Source organism: Pleurodeles waltl, chromosome 7 (assembly GCF_031143425.1).
Source record: "Pleurodeles waltl isolate 20211129_DDA chromosome 7, aPleWal1.hap1.20221129, whole genome shotgun sequence".
NCBI lineage: Eukaryota > Metazoa > Chordata > Amphibia > Caudata > Salamandridae > Pleurodeles > Pleurodeles waltl.
Window position 1 is genome coordinate 1,247,923,685 of NC_090446.1, and position 14,659 is coordinate 1,247,938,343.

Here is a 14,659-nt window from a genome sequence, read left to right on the forward strand (position 1 = left end):
CCACCCAGCATTCCCCCAATCTCCCGATAAAAACGGTACCTCACTTGTGTGGGTAGGCCTGGTGCCCGCGACAGGAATGGATCACACAACGGTCAATGTTGGTCCTTACATGAGGCATCTGTTGACCCTGGGGTGATCCATTCCTGACGCAGGCACTAGGTGTAGGCACTCAAGTGGGGTAGTGTTTTTATCAGGACAGGTGAGGAGTCACTGGGTGGTCGGAATTTTGAGGATCCCAGCATATTCCTGTAGTTTGTGTAACAGAAATGCGAGAAAAATAGAGTTTTTATTCAACATTTCAGCTTTGCAGGGTATTCTGGGTAAGAAAACTTTGGGGAATCCACACAAGTCACACCTCTGTGAACTCCCCCGAATGTCTAGTTTCCAGAAATGTTTGGGTTTAGTGTGTTTCTCTATATGGCCGCCGAACCCAGGACCAAAAACACAGGTTCTTGCCTTACAAAACCAGTTTGTTTTGCCATAGATAATTTTGATGTCTCCACAATACGATTTGGGCGGTGGAATTTGGGGCTGAACTAAATTGGGGAGCTCCCAAGAGAGCACGCTCTCTCTCTCTCTGCTTGCCGCCGCATTCACCTGCTCTCTGGGTTGGGCTAACCCACTATTACCCAGTTGCACAAACTGCTTGCGAAGGGACAGCAGGACTGTCCTCATCACCTCCCTCATAATGTACTTGAAGAGGAGTTATCGAATGGGACTCCTCTGACTGAAAAATCACTCCCAGAGTCTGCGCCATTGTCCTATCTCTCGGATGCTGTCTCAGTATCTGATGTCTCAGTCTCTGATCCTATGTCAGAGCTGTCCTCTATAACCCAAGTGCCGGCAGCAGTCATCCATCAAGATGCCATCTCTGCTATTGGCTAAACTGTTGCTCTAAAACACTAGCCTACGTAGACATTCACAAAATCGATGGTGTGTGTGAGAAACGTGCAACAGTAGAGGCCACCTTACCTGCGCTTCTTCCCTCAATCAGCACGTTCTTTCAAGACACTCAAAAAACACCTTGTCACATACCATTCGTCACAGTCTTTAGCACCTCCTGCGCCCAGTCCAACAATTATTATTGATGCTCTCACTCCCTCCTCCTCGGATTCCCTCATTACCACCCAGCAAAAGTGCCCTTCATCTCTCCATAGCCGCCCTCCACCCCGCACATACATTTCATTGGTATTATAGCGCAGGTAATGGCTGACTTTACTAATGTACTCAGCTATTTACATAAAATACAGATTTGCTCTTTGCAGTAGGCATATAAACCTTCTGCGCTTCTTTATGGCACTAAAACTGCCACTAGACATATCTGACCCTTTTGTAGCAGAAACATAGTCACAATACTTACTTGACTTTTTTATTGCTGCCTAAAAGCTACAGTTGAAAAGCGTCAGTTGAAGTATGTGCATTGCTTTGAAGACGCAAGCTGCAACTGCAAGACAACTCCCGGCAAATATATATATATATATATAAATAATATATATATATCACTTTTATATGTGGGTCTGGTTTTCCTGGGGGCCGATCGCAGCCCCCAGGGAAACCACACACATATTGACAAAAGTGTTATATATATATATATATATATATATATATATATATATATATATATATATATATTATATATATAGATCTATCTCTATATATATATATATCTACATAGATATATCTATAGATAGATCTATATATCTATATATATATACATATATCTATATATATATCTATAGATCTATCTATAGATATATCCATGTACAGAGATATATCTACATAGATATATCTATATATATAGATCTATATATATATCTATATATATATATATAGATCTATTTTTTTTAGTTGTTGTATGGCCAAAATGGCCCCTAGGGAACCCCTACAACAACTAAAAAATATTGCCCCCACAGGGGGTCGCCCTGCCACGGGCGACCCCCTGTCCATTTATTTATTTAAACGAGATGCGCCTCGCCCTCCAACAACAATCCAAAGATCAGCAAGTGAAAACAAGAGGGAGAGGAAGAGGACGGGGCGCAAAAGGAATAAACCCACACGAAGGGGACAAAGAGGGAAGACAAAGAAAAACCAGGGCACAAACAGCGGCAATTTTCAAGAGTTAAACATCATTAATCTTTCTACCAGAGAAATGTCCCAATCGGAGGAATCTGTCCTAAAAAAGGGGTTACAATTTTGCCCATCTACTGATCTGGATTTAGTACAAACACGAATAGATTTTTACAAGTATAAAAAAATAGCAAAAATGAAAGAGAAAACTGACCCACTACCATATGAGCATGATTTAACTGTGGGAGATAAAGATACTTTGATGACTTTGGTGAACTTAGACCTAGGAGACAAACCAGTGGAAGCAAGTGATATAGTGAAACCTCTTGGGGCTGGCCTGACAGATAAAAGACCACCTTCCAAGTTTTACCCAGTTTTACCAGCAGGGAACAAAGTAGACCTATTCGCGGAGATGGTCATTCATGATCTTTATAAAAAGAACTGGAATAAAAAAGTGGAGAATCTAACGATACCAGAGAAACAGGCGCTGCACAGACTTCAAATGGATACAACAGTGGAAATCAAACCCGCTGATAAAGGTGATAACATCGTAATACAAAATAAACAGGATTATGTGAAAGAAGCCATGCAGCAATTGTTAGACAAAACATGTTATGCACATGCTTTTGGGAACCCACTATTAAAATTGAAGGAGGAGATAAATCTGTGTATTGTAAGGTGGGAAAATCTAGGTCTCATTGATCAAGTAGAGGCCAAATACTTACAAGTGGAACATCCTGTAATTCCAACAATATACTTCCTCCCTAAAATTCATAAAAACTTGCAACATCCACCGGGCAGACCAATAATATCAGCCAAAGCATCCTTATTAGAACCGATGTCAGAATATATTGATTTCTTCTTAGCACCTTTAGCAAGAAATTTGAACTCCTATTTGCGTGATACAGGAGACCTATTGCTGCAACTGGAAGGCATACCCTGGCAGGATACCTACAAATTAGTAACGATGGATGTGGTCTCACTCTACACAAATTTTGAACATCATGTAGGGATCCAGGCATGCAAATTTTTCCTTGACCAAAGGAATATACGTTTTTATCAACATAATGAGATGCTGTTGGAAATGATCAACATTTGTTTAACGAATAATTATTTCCAGTTTAATCAACAACTATACCTGCAAATAAAGGGCACTGCAATGGGTTTTTCTTTCTCCACAAACTTTGCTAATTTGACAATGGGTTGGTTTGAACAGCGAATAGCTTGGGCAGAAGAGAATGAGACTTATCAACAAAAAGTAGTGATCTGGCTGAGGTTCATTGATGACCTTTTTCTGATCTGGGAAGGCACTGAGCTAGAATTTGATGAATATTTTAAGATTTTGAATTCTAATGCAGCAAAATTGAATTTCACCTATGACATCAGTGCAAAACGTGTGACTTTCCTAGATACAGAAATTTATGTCAAAGAGGGGACAATTCAAACCTCATTACATAGAAAAATAACAGCCACAAATTCTATACTACATGCTAATAGTTTTCACCCACCACGAACGAAGTGGAATATCCCTTATGGTGAATTCTTACGAATAAAGAAAATCTGTTCAGAACCAAAAGAGTGTGAGGAGCACTTAAAATTATCGGAGGAGAGATTCCTGGGAAGACAATACCTGAACAAATGTTTAGCTGTAGCGAAGAAACGTTTGAAACAATCATCAAGAGAACAACTAATGCATGGTGGTAACCAAGTTACTAAACACTCTAAACAACAGCAGTTGAGGTTTATAACTACATACTCTCAGAGTGCCACACAAGTTCGAAAAATTTTGGAGAGTCAGTGGGCAATTTTACTTATGGACCCAACTGTGGGAGAAATTATGGGACAATACCCACAAATGACTTTTAGAAGAACATCAAATCTAAGGGACAAATTAACACACAGTCATTTCCAAATAAGAAAAACAAACTGGTTACAGAAACCTGGTTTTTGGAAATGCAGTAGCTGTAAGGCATGTAAAATTGGTGTGAACAAGAAAGAGTACTCTACAAATACTGGCATGGAAAGAGTGATACGCAAACATTTGAATTGTAAAAGTCGTTTCACAGTATATGTGATTGAGTGCCCTTGTGGGCTGAAATATATTGGCAGTACTATATGTGAAACTAAAAAGCGAATTTTAGAACACGTTCGAGCAACTATCAATACAGATAGGAGCTATGCAACGGCGAGACACATGGAACAAAAACATGATAGCAAGTGGGAACTCATGACATTTTATGCAATTGATCAGGTACCAAAACTGGAGCGCGGTGGTGATAGAGAAAAGAAATTATGCCAGATGGAATCCAGATATATACTGGATATCCGATCTCTCACTCCGTTAGGTTTAAACCAGGATGAAGAGTTATTTGTACACCTATAAGGGTTAAAAAGCCTGCCATTTATCTAACTGAATTTCATCATTTTTAAGATGCTTAGTTAGTAAAGAGAAAAGAGAAGAAAATATTTTTCCATTTTTTATTTCTGAGGGAAGAATTATAGGCTTTTGCTTCACCCTTCACTTTCCCTTCACTTTCCCACCCGTCATACTCCCCTCCTCTCCCTCTCCACCTCCCTCCATCCCCCTGTTTCTTTCTCACCTCCTCTCTCTGTCTTTCTTAGTAATTATTATGATGGACATATATATATTTTTGGCGCCAAAAATAGAAGTTTATTGCAGTAATAACATCAAAATATACTGACATCAGAGGTGTAGGATTAAGTGTGTGCCATTGTTAAAATAGATTTTTGGGGATTGTGCTATTATAGGCAAGAAATTAATATGATCCTTATTCTATTAATTAAAAATTAATGAGGCTCCATGCAGTATGTTAAAACACCTCTAGAACTGCTCTAATATTGTTTTTCAATCAATTCAAGAAACAAAATTTAAAATAATACATGTTAAAATAATTTAATTTATTTGAGGAGATGTTATAAACTACATCTACCAGAAGACATAGCAAATGGGAAATTTAGGAGACAAACATCTCGGATTTTTGTAACAATATTATTGTTGGTTGAAGAACATTAGTAAAAAAAGTTTTTGTTTTTTCTTGCTAAAGTGTATATATTTTGTGATGTTAAGGAGCATTTTTTGATTTTTTGATGTTTGGGTGCAATTTTAGTAGTATTTTTTCTGTTGAGTCTAGGTAGTTTATTTAAAGCGCTAAATGAGTACACAGGAAACACCTGTGAACAAGGTCCGGTGTGACCGAAACGCGCCAGGGGATTCCTCTCTTGTTTGTTTGTAATCCCACGAATGGAATAAAAGTTTAATTATTAATTGCACAACGACGGAGTGCGGTTCTTTTCTCTTGACAAAGTGAAAGAGAAATCCCCTTCTTTTGAAATACGGACGTCCTGCCTTCAATCAGCACCACCGGTGAAATAAGTGCGCCACAACACGCTTGTCAGGACAATTCTCCTCTTTTTATATATATATATATATATATATATGTGGGGGAGTGGGCTGTGGTCCGGGATACAAAGAACGCAGACGTGGATTTTTTTAACCCTTAGCAGGGGCTTTTCTTGCTTTATTTTTAGGTTCTATGAGAGGGTGAACACAGTGATAGGATAGTAGCCTTTCTTGTCTCCTTTTTGTCCTTCTTCTTCCACTCTGTGGGACTTCCGAGGTCTTTAAGGGGTTCTTTAATTTTCTCTCTTTCAGGTGGCGAGTTTCAGAGGTCCTCCCCTTGGTCCGCGGTTTCCCTCGGAAGAACAACAGAGGATACAGCAGGTAAGTGGGACGATATTTTCTCGGTCTACTGGCTTTGTAATTAGTGAGGGGAGAGGTGGGGCTGTGAGGGAAGTAGTGAGGGGTTAACTATACAAACTCTAATAAATTTGTGGAGTTTTTCTTTAGGGTGGATAATGAGGATTTGGTGAGGAGGAGGGGGGGTTCTCTCTCTCTCTCTAGAAGTGAGTGGGAGGGTGCCCTGGGTGTCTTTCCCGGCTTCCACCTCCTATCTTTTCCCACCTTCCCTCTCCCCCTCCCCTTCTTTTCCCGGACTGTTGTTGCCCTTAAAAAGGGCCCGTACCTTGTATAGCCACGACCCTCCGGGGCCATGGCAGGCTGCTTCGTGTCCTCTGGATATCGCTGCTCCGGGCGTCTTCTCCTCGTCAGAATCCGCTCTCTGCTCCTGCTTTCCTCGTTCGCGCGTAGTAGGGAAATCCTCCGGCTGCGGTTTCTCCTTCTCCTCCCTGGTCGCGGCGTTGTTCGTTTTAAATGTTCCGGCAACCCGGAAGTCGGGGGCCGATTGCCGTCTCCGCCCCGCGCGTCTCCATGACGACGTGGGCGGAAGTCGGGGAAGGCGTTGGGCGAACGCCAAGTCTGAATGCTTGTAGGCAAGGCGAGCGACGCCCGCCTACAATATATATATATATATATCAGTTTTATATGTGGGTCTGGTTTTCCTGGGGGCCGATCGCAGCCCCCAGGGAAACCACACACATATTGACAAAACTGATATATATATATATCTATATATATATATATATATATATATATATATATATATATATATATATATATATATAGATCTATCTCTATATATATATCTATCTACATAGATATATCTATAGATAGATCTATATATCTATATATATATACATATATCTATATATATCTATAGATCTATCTATAGATATATCCATGTACAGAGATATATCTACATAGATATATCTATCTATATATATAGATCTATATATATATCTATATATATATATCTATATATCTATATATAGATCTATTTTTTTTAGTTGTTGTATGGTTTCCTTGGGGGCCAAAATGGCCCCCAGGGAAATCCTACAACAAATAAAAAAATATTGCCCCCTGTCCATTTAAAAAAAAAAAATATTTTTTTACATGTTTCCCCACGGGGCCGACCCCCCCAAGTGAAATCCCTGGCATCTAGTGATGTTTCCTGGCCCCCGATCTCAGTGAAGGGGTTAAACTGTATCCTGTTACTACAACATTATCCCAGACACTCTCTGTAGAGAGTGCATATTACTCCAAAGCAGACACTGTAAACAGGGATCTTTAAATTGTTGTTGACACTGTATTTGGTGGCTAAATATTAAGTTCACCATCTTCAGGACAAGAAATAAATACACCGAAATATGCAGGTCTGGTGGAGAGGAGGAATATGTAAAAGACGATTAATATTTACTGTGGTATCCAGATTTTATATTCATATTCCTCCAGGACAGAGGCCTACAACTCTTTAACTTTATCTCATTTCGATCTGACAGAACGGTGACGATTTATCTTTTGTGGAACCAGTGGTGTAAAGAAACTTGACCCCACCCCCCCCTGCAAAGTACAAGGAGTACCCGGACTGACTCAGCTATAGTTTAAGTTGGAGGAGAAATTATTTGCTTTCATTTGATTCTCTACCTTATTATTTCCCTCTTTTACCAACTTCCAGTTCAAAATCACTTTCATTTCATTTGTCCTCCACAGCATTGTATTTATCTTCATGTCAATTGAAGCTGCAGAGGGCCATTACAGCGAGGGTACCTATGTCCAGAGGGAGCAGATGATTCTCAGTTTTCTCCATAGCTATTTTTTTCTGGCGATGATTGCTGACCAAGACATAACCGGCACCATGCAGTCATATGAATCAATGATTTTAAACGGACTCCTTGTCTTTAAATTTGCAAAGGCCTCAGTTGTATTTACTATGCTTGCAGTCTTAAGAGAATATGCAATGCTCTTTCGTCCCTACTACCATCAAGAGAAGTGTCTTGTGAGACAGAGGGGAGATTACATCCACTGGCAACCAGTACCACTTTCTCCCCTGAATGTAATTGTTGGAGATTATCATCTTTTACATTGTATTCCCCCAGATTTCTGTCTTCTGTTGTTGAACCCATTTTAATGGCCATAGAACTCTGTGTAATTTACACCTATTAACCAGTGGTAAATTGCTTGTGCTCGTCTTTTCACACATGGTAAAACTGGCACAAACCTCATTGGCACATTTAATTTACTCTATGTGTCTAGTATAGGGTATTAAACATAGCCATGGTTTGTAAATTAAATACTATCAGTGGGTTGCAGCACTCATTGTAGCACTACCCATCACGTCTCCAGGCCTCCCAGTGCAGCCCTGGTGTGCAGGGTTAAACTGCCATTTCGACCTGGAAAAATAAACATCTTGCCAGGCCTCAATCTTCCGTTTTAGTACTTATAGGTCACCCCTAGGGTAGGCCCAAAATGCTCATAGGGCAGGGTACATGGTATTAAAATAGGGAATATATATCCAATGTTTCACATGCCCTGACAGTAAAAAATCACCAGAGTTATTTTTTACTGTGGCAAGGCTTGCGCCCATTGGAAAATACAGGGTTACATTATAACAGCTTATAGTGCTTAATTTCAGTTTAAGGACAGCTAGAAAATGATTCAATAATTCATTATAATAGTAATATAGCATCTAACTTAATGATGGAGTCGGATTTTATAATACTATTTGGAAATTAGACTTTTAGAAAGTTCAAACAAAAACAAGGTTCCCTTGTTGTGATTCTTTATCTCACAAGCACACTACCTATTTATAACTCTAGGATTCACAACCAATCTGTGTTACACATTTACTCATAACCCATCATAGACATTAGTAATTGACATGCAAGCTACTAATCACAGGATATACAATCTATAACATCATAAACAACTCTGTCTCACTGTCTTGTTATAAAAATATGCATTTATTTATGAAGCTTAGGGCCAGATGTAGCAAAGGGTTTTACCCATTCTGTGTCTATTGGAAAATGTGTTCGTACATATGGCCCTTAATCTTTTAATTTACTTTAAAACATCATCCACATCTTTAAAGTTGTAAACACATTGGATAAACTTTACAATAGTAATGGAGTAAGCTTTTATATAATACCTAATGTACTTCACACTCCTTTCCCGATTTATTCCTTTCCCACAACAATTCTAAAAACATTTTTTTCCATAAAGAACATAAAAATAAAAGACAAAAACAAAAAAACTGTCCACACAACATTTTGGTGGTTTTAAAGCTTTACCCACCTTCGTCTCGAGATAACAATGATCAATGACATACATTCTACAAGACAGAGAGACATAAATTAAAAACTAAGGCCGTCATTAATAGTAATTAAAAGTGGTGCAACCACTTTGGCAGCAGTCAGACCCGCGCATTATGAAAGTGTCAGTTGGGCCACGGTCGGACGTCCAGCACCACTAGTTTCCCTTCACTGGAGGGTCTGGTGGGGCTGGTGGTCCTAATCCAGCAGGTAGAGCTGCATGCAGCCCTGCCCTGGGGATTACGAGCCCCCTCTCCACCAGGTTTTACATGGAGGTAGCACCGTCATGTAAAAGCTGGTGGAGAAATGGTACAGGGAGCCCTTGCACTGCCCATGCACTAGGCATGGGCAGTGCAGGGGCCCCCATGGATAGCCCTGTTGTGCTTTTCACTGTCTGCTATACAGCTTATGACTTGTGGTAGCCAGAACCAGTAGTGTGCCAAGTTTCTCTGGCCAAAGTTGAAAATAGGATAAGTAGGCGTAAGTAGCCATGTGTTTACCCAAAATTAAAATAATCAAATTCTTATCTATATTAAGTTATAAAATGTTGGCGCGAGCCAGTTCACCACTACCCACATGTAGTTTTGTGAATCTTCCAGGAGGCATTAGAATTAGAGCCTGACCTTTCCAAAGAAAAGAGCAACTGTGTGTTGTCTACAAGACTATGGGCAAATGATAAAAAACCAGGGACAATGGACAGATGTAGCAAACACTCTTGGGACAAATGCTGCAGACAAATCGGACAGCACCAAGGGCTAGGGATTACCTTGATCCACAAGAGTCTGTGGGTCATTTAGCATAGAGACCAATGCTGTTGCTGTAGTGTAACATGGGCTGAAGCCAGATTGTGGGTCATTCAGAATAATGTTGCTCTCAAAAAACTGTGGCAATTTCTTCTTCGCTCTTTTCTCAAAGATTTTAACAAGATAAAGAAGTAATGACATTGGGTTAATTACTTAGTAGAGCAGTCTGCTGTTGATTTTTGTTAATAGTGGTACCACCATGGCTTTTTTCCAAGCCTGAGGAACAACACATTGAGATAGAGCTATGTTGGAAATTGGACTGTTAGTTGTGTGGCCATCACAATTAACAGATCCACAATTTTCCACACTGGGAACCAAACACCCCTATTATAAAGCTTGACTCTCACAGGTTAACAAAGCGGAGCAGTCCAAGGCCTTCTCAAGGGAGGTGGTATGGGCTAGTAATTGCCAATCATTGGCACACAAAATAACACTCAATAATGATTGTCCAGTCAGTACCTTTTATTTAGAAAAAGGAGAATTACATTTATCACACACACACTACTAATTACTACCAATAATTTACAAATATATACATTGGTAGAGGGAACAACCATAGGTGGCATAGTGTAATCACTGGTGAGCCCTTAGGGGGTCCCTAAACATATGGTGAGTTAAAACAGTTGTCTTGTAATGAATTCATCACTTTTTCTTGATTCAGATCTGAGTAAATGTTAGCCTATACATGGCCCCTAGAGGGCAAAACACTCCTAGCTGTAGACTAAAAGCTCCAGCCATAAGAGTGCTTGAAAAGTCACGAAATTCCAGAGGAGGTGATAATTTTGGGGTTACCCCCCACTTCAAGTGAGTACTCAGAAAGTATCATTGGAAGAAAGGCTACATTAGGCACAAGGGTTTGGTGGTGATTCCATCGTCCTGGGTCCACCACACGCAGAGATATGGGCAAAATTGTGTTAAAAAGCCAAAGGCCCCGCAATGCATTATGGGGTGACTTTCTTGGAGAGGTGAACTTTAGAGCAGTGGCTCCTGCTGCACTGAGGAGAACCGTGTCAGTTTCATTCTGGGTTTTTGCTTGGTAAAAGTGGCCTTGCACCGCATTTCTATTTTGGAGTTGGGGTGCCTGGTCCAATTCGGTCACCCCAGCTGCTGTCTGCGCCAGCAGCACGATCATGTGCTGTCGGAGGAGCCGCCAGCTTCCTTTCGTGTCTGCCCACTCCAGCAGAGAGACGTGCATCGTGTGTGGCCGCCTCTCACCCCCCCCCCCCCCGGACATGGGCATGGGGAGCGGGGAGAGCAGAGCATATGGGGGGCAAGTGCCATTTCCCCGTCCTCCCTATTACTAAGGGGGCTCAGGGATGGGGTCCTGGGCCCCCTCCCACCTCCTGAGAGGGGAGCGCAATGGCACCCCCCTACCTGCAGGGTCTCAGGGAAAGTGGACGGTGCTTTGCTGCATCACGAAGCACTTGGAGCATAAATCCATCCAGGGGATTGGGTCCCCAGGCAAGGTGGAAAAATGTGGAGGGGGTCCCACGCACACCCTCTCGCCCAAAGCTCACAGACAGATTTTTGCACCATCCCTGGGGCCCTGGTCTATCCCGGGGAAAAGTTTTGGAATGGTAGCGGAGCCCTACGTGCTCCAAAGCAGGAAAGTAAGTCAAGGATTGTTAAACTTTAGAATGCCATGCCACGGGCCCTGTTGGGCCATACTGGACAATCCTTGGTTAGGTTTACTGCTGGTGGCAAGTTCTATCCACCGGGGTAGGTGAAGTAACCATCTTCACTTCCAAAGTAGTGTTGTATCGAGAAAGCTGGTTTTCCTGGTTCCCTGTGCCAGTGCTCTTCTTGATCTTTGCTTTTTAGGAGCAGGAAAGTCCAAAACTTTCCCCCAACTGGTACCCAGGAGGTGTAAGGGGGCTAGCCTCATTGGCCCTTAAGGTGCCCCACTGGTCCTGGGGCAACTGGACAGAATCCTTGGTCCTGTGTGGGGGCCAGAGGGCTCTTCCTTCCGGGTCTCTCTGGCAGTCCCAGGATCCAGCAGCAAAGTGGGAAATCCGCAGACAAGAGACAGTCTCTCCTCTGTGCAAGAGTTTTTTAAGGGGAGAGGAAGGTTCCAGAAGACAGGCACCTCTGGCTAATCCTAGGGTGCCCCATCACCTTGTCATCCCTGTCCCAACCCTCCTGCACTGCATGTTGGGACTATACAAAATGGTGTTATCAGGATCCACTGCTCACATCAGCTCCTGGGGTCACAGATCCACCCCTCACTGACAACACAGACAGGAACCTGCACACTAGAATTTAAAAGGGAGCCTCCCGTGGGTTGTTGTTACTGGGCACAGCAGAGAGACACAAGGCATGGGCTCTGATCCTTACCTGAGCCAGATGACATGGAAACTCTCAAGGATCCATAAGATTACAGTTAACATTTTGAAAGTTACAAATTTGGTTTTCTGGCACAGGTTACACATCAATTCCAGACATCAATGGTCTCTGTAGACCAAGAGGAAGTGAAACTATATTCTGAGGCAGTTTGCTCCCTATCTGCATAATGCAGTGTCACTAAAGTTAAAACAGTAAAGCACACTGACCTTCCCTAATAGTGTACACCACTCTCGTAAGGCCTATTCCAGGTGAATAGCTAACCCTGAAGAGTCCCCATTGCACCAAGCTACCTGTGCACTGTTACCGTACTGCGTGTGACAGTAGTCTCCCAAGTACAGCCCCACATGCGTGCACATGCGTTCATGTGTAACCAGCCAAGCCCCCCTTACCCTTGCTGCATTGCAGTGGCCTTATCTTAAAAGCAGGCACTGGCAGTAAGCATGTGCAGTCCATTTGATATGTGATTACAGTGGGTGAAACACTGGTAGTGAGACTCATCCACAGTAAAGAGTCCAAAAACAGGGTGATCAGAAAAGCAAAAACATCTGGGTGTACTGCAGAAGCAGAACCCAGTGCAACAAGATAAATTGCAGATCTGATGTAAAGACTCTTCCATGACTGAGTAAGACTGCTGAAAAACGTTAGGAATGATAGGATCAAGAGGAGAGCCAGAAGAGATGATATTCAATATTTTCACTAAATCTTCAAATGAAATTGGAGTAAAATCAATAAGTATAGGAGAATAAGAGCCATATCAGTCACCTTCTCTAACCAGCTGGTAAACTTCTCATTATTCTGGTCGAATCAGGAGGCAGCCTTAGCAGGACCACTACAGTCTAATAAGCTACTAAACATCTCCAAGTTAATCTTGGACCAAGCTTCTGTTACAATGTACACATCTGGGATTTAGTGTGCACATATCCATCTTTTAGCAGGAACTGACATTTTATTAAATAATGGTCCATCCGGACAATTACATGAGGGTTAGCTCACCCTTTGCTCCTTACCAAAGCATTCTTAATGTTACCACAAAGATGCATGACAAATAAGGCTGACAAGGCAGGCAGGTGAGTTGTGTCTACTACTTGGCATGGTGAAAAGCATCCCTAATCTTTGACTAGGTACTAAATCTAATGAGACTCTGGAGGTTTCTCAGAATTTGGCACCCAGGGAGGTGAGAATTAAGTAGCTGTGTCACCTGGTGGCCCCAATAGCAAATTGTGGCTTTGGAATTCAGTGATGAAGGGCAGGCCATAAATGACGGCTAGCACTTTTAGGAGGAGATCTAGCACCACTGGGGCTCTTGGTTATACACCGTCTACAGCAAACCGGTGAGGACAATTCCCGGATGCACAGCAGAAGCTCCAAGGTAGTAAAAAGAGGAAGAGGAGCCATATCATCTCACACCATACCTGGCACCAAAAATTTCAAGCTGCTCCTGGAGACAGATGTTGCAAAACATGCAGGAAAAATCCACTTACCACTACAGTGAGCTGGCAGAGGAGCAGGACTCCACAAAAGAAAGCAAGACAAACATTTGAGATACTTCAGTATCATAATCCGAATGAGATGCTCTGCAAGTACCAGTTTCAGCATGGCACAATGGAGTGGCACTGGCAGATATCTTGTACATTACACTTCTGAAGGGGAATCCTTGTAATCATTACCAAGGGTTGGGGAGGAGATAGCAAGCCCGACCAATGCACAGGCCTCTGCTTAGAAATTCAAGTAGGTTATTGGGTTCCAACATACTTCCGAATAGCCATATTAGCTTACACATACAACGCCTACAGTGGCTACAAGAGAATCAATATGGGGACATATGGTACACCTTGACAGCTCGGCAGTGACTGGTAATCCCCACAGGAGGTGTCATATATGCCTTGTTTGGCAGTAGGAGGCCCTTCAATCATGACATTGCAATGTGCTTGTTGTTTACCCCAGTTTGCATAGAACTGGCTTGCTAGAGCAAATGAAGACACCTGCCTACAGTAAGGGGCATAGGCAGCTAGTAAAACAGGATGTGCTTGGGACCCATTGCACAGTGTGGTACTCAATTTAAATATTTGGCAGTAGTTAAGGGGGCACACCAAATGTTCAACATCACCTAGGTATATTTCACTGCTCTTTCATCTGCTGTGCACAACACCCTCTGGGGTCCAGATAAAGTATACAAAAAAAAGTGATGAATGTAACTCTTGAATTAATCCACATTGAAATTATCGGGCTGCATCCCCATCTATCGCTTTTTTGTGCACCATGCCACCTCAGTTTTGACCCAGCCATATGCAAATCCATCTCAACCCTGCTCTAATGGGAACAGTCAATCCTGAACTGCCAGGCCAGCTCCTCCCTGTACTGGAATACAAGCAACACAAGAC

The 14,659-nt window shown here is 42.0% G+C and overlaps 1 long non-coding RNA gene across 1 annotated transcript in view; it reads left to right on the forward strand.

Annotated features, from left to right (window-relative positions):
- Positions 1–14,659, forward strand: part of LOC138247378 (uncharacterized) — a 269,559-nt gene that overhangs the window by 119,758 nt on the left and 135,142 nt on the right. Inside the window, exon 2 of the long non-coding RNA XR_011194476.1 lies at positions 5,741–5,809. This is a non-coding gene — a long non-coding RNA (uncharacterized lncRNA). The remainder of the gene's footprint in view (positions 1–5,740; positions 5,810–14,659) is intronic.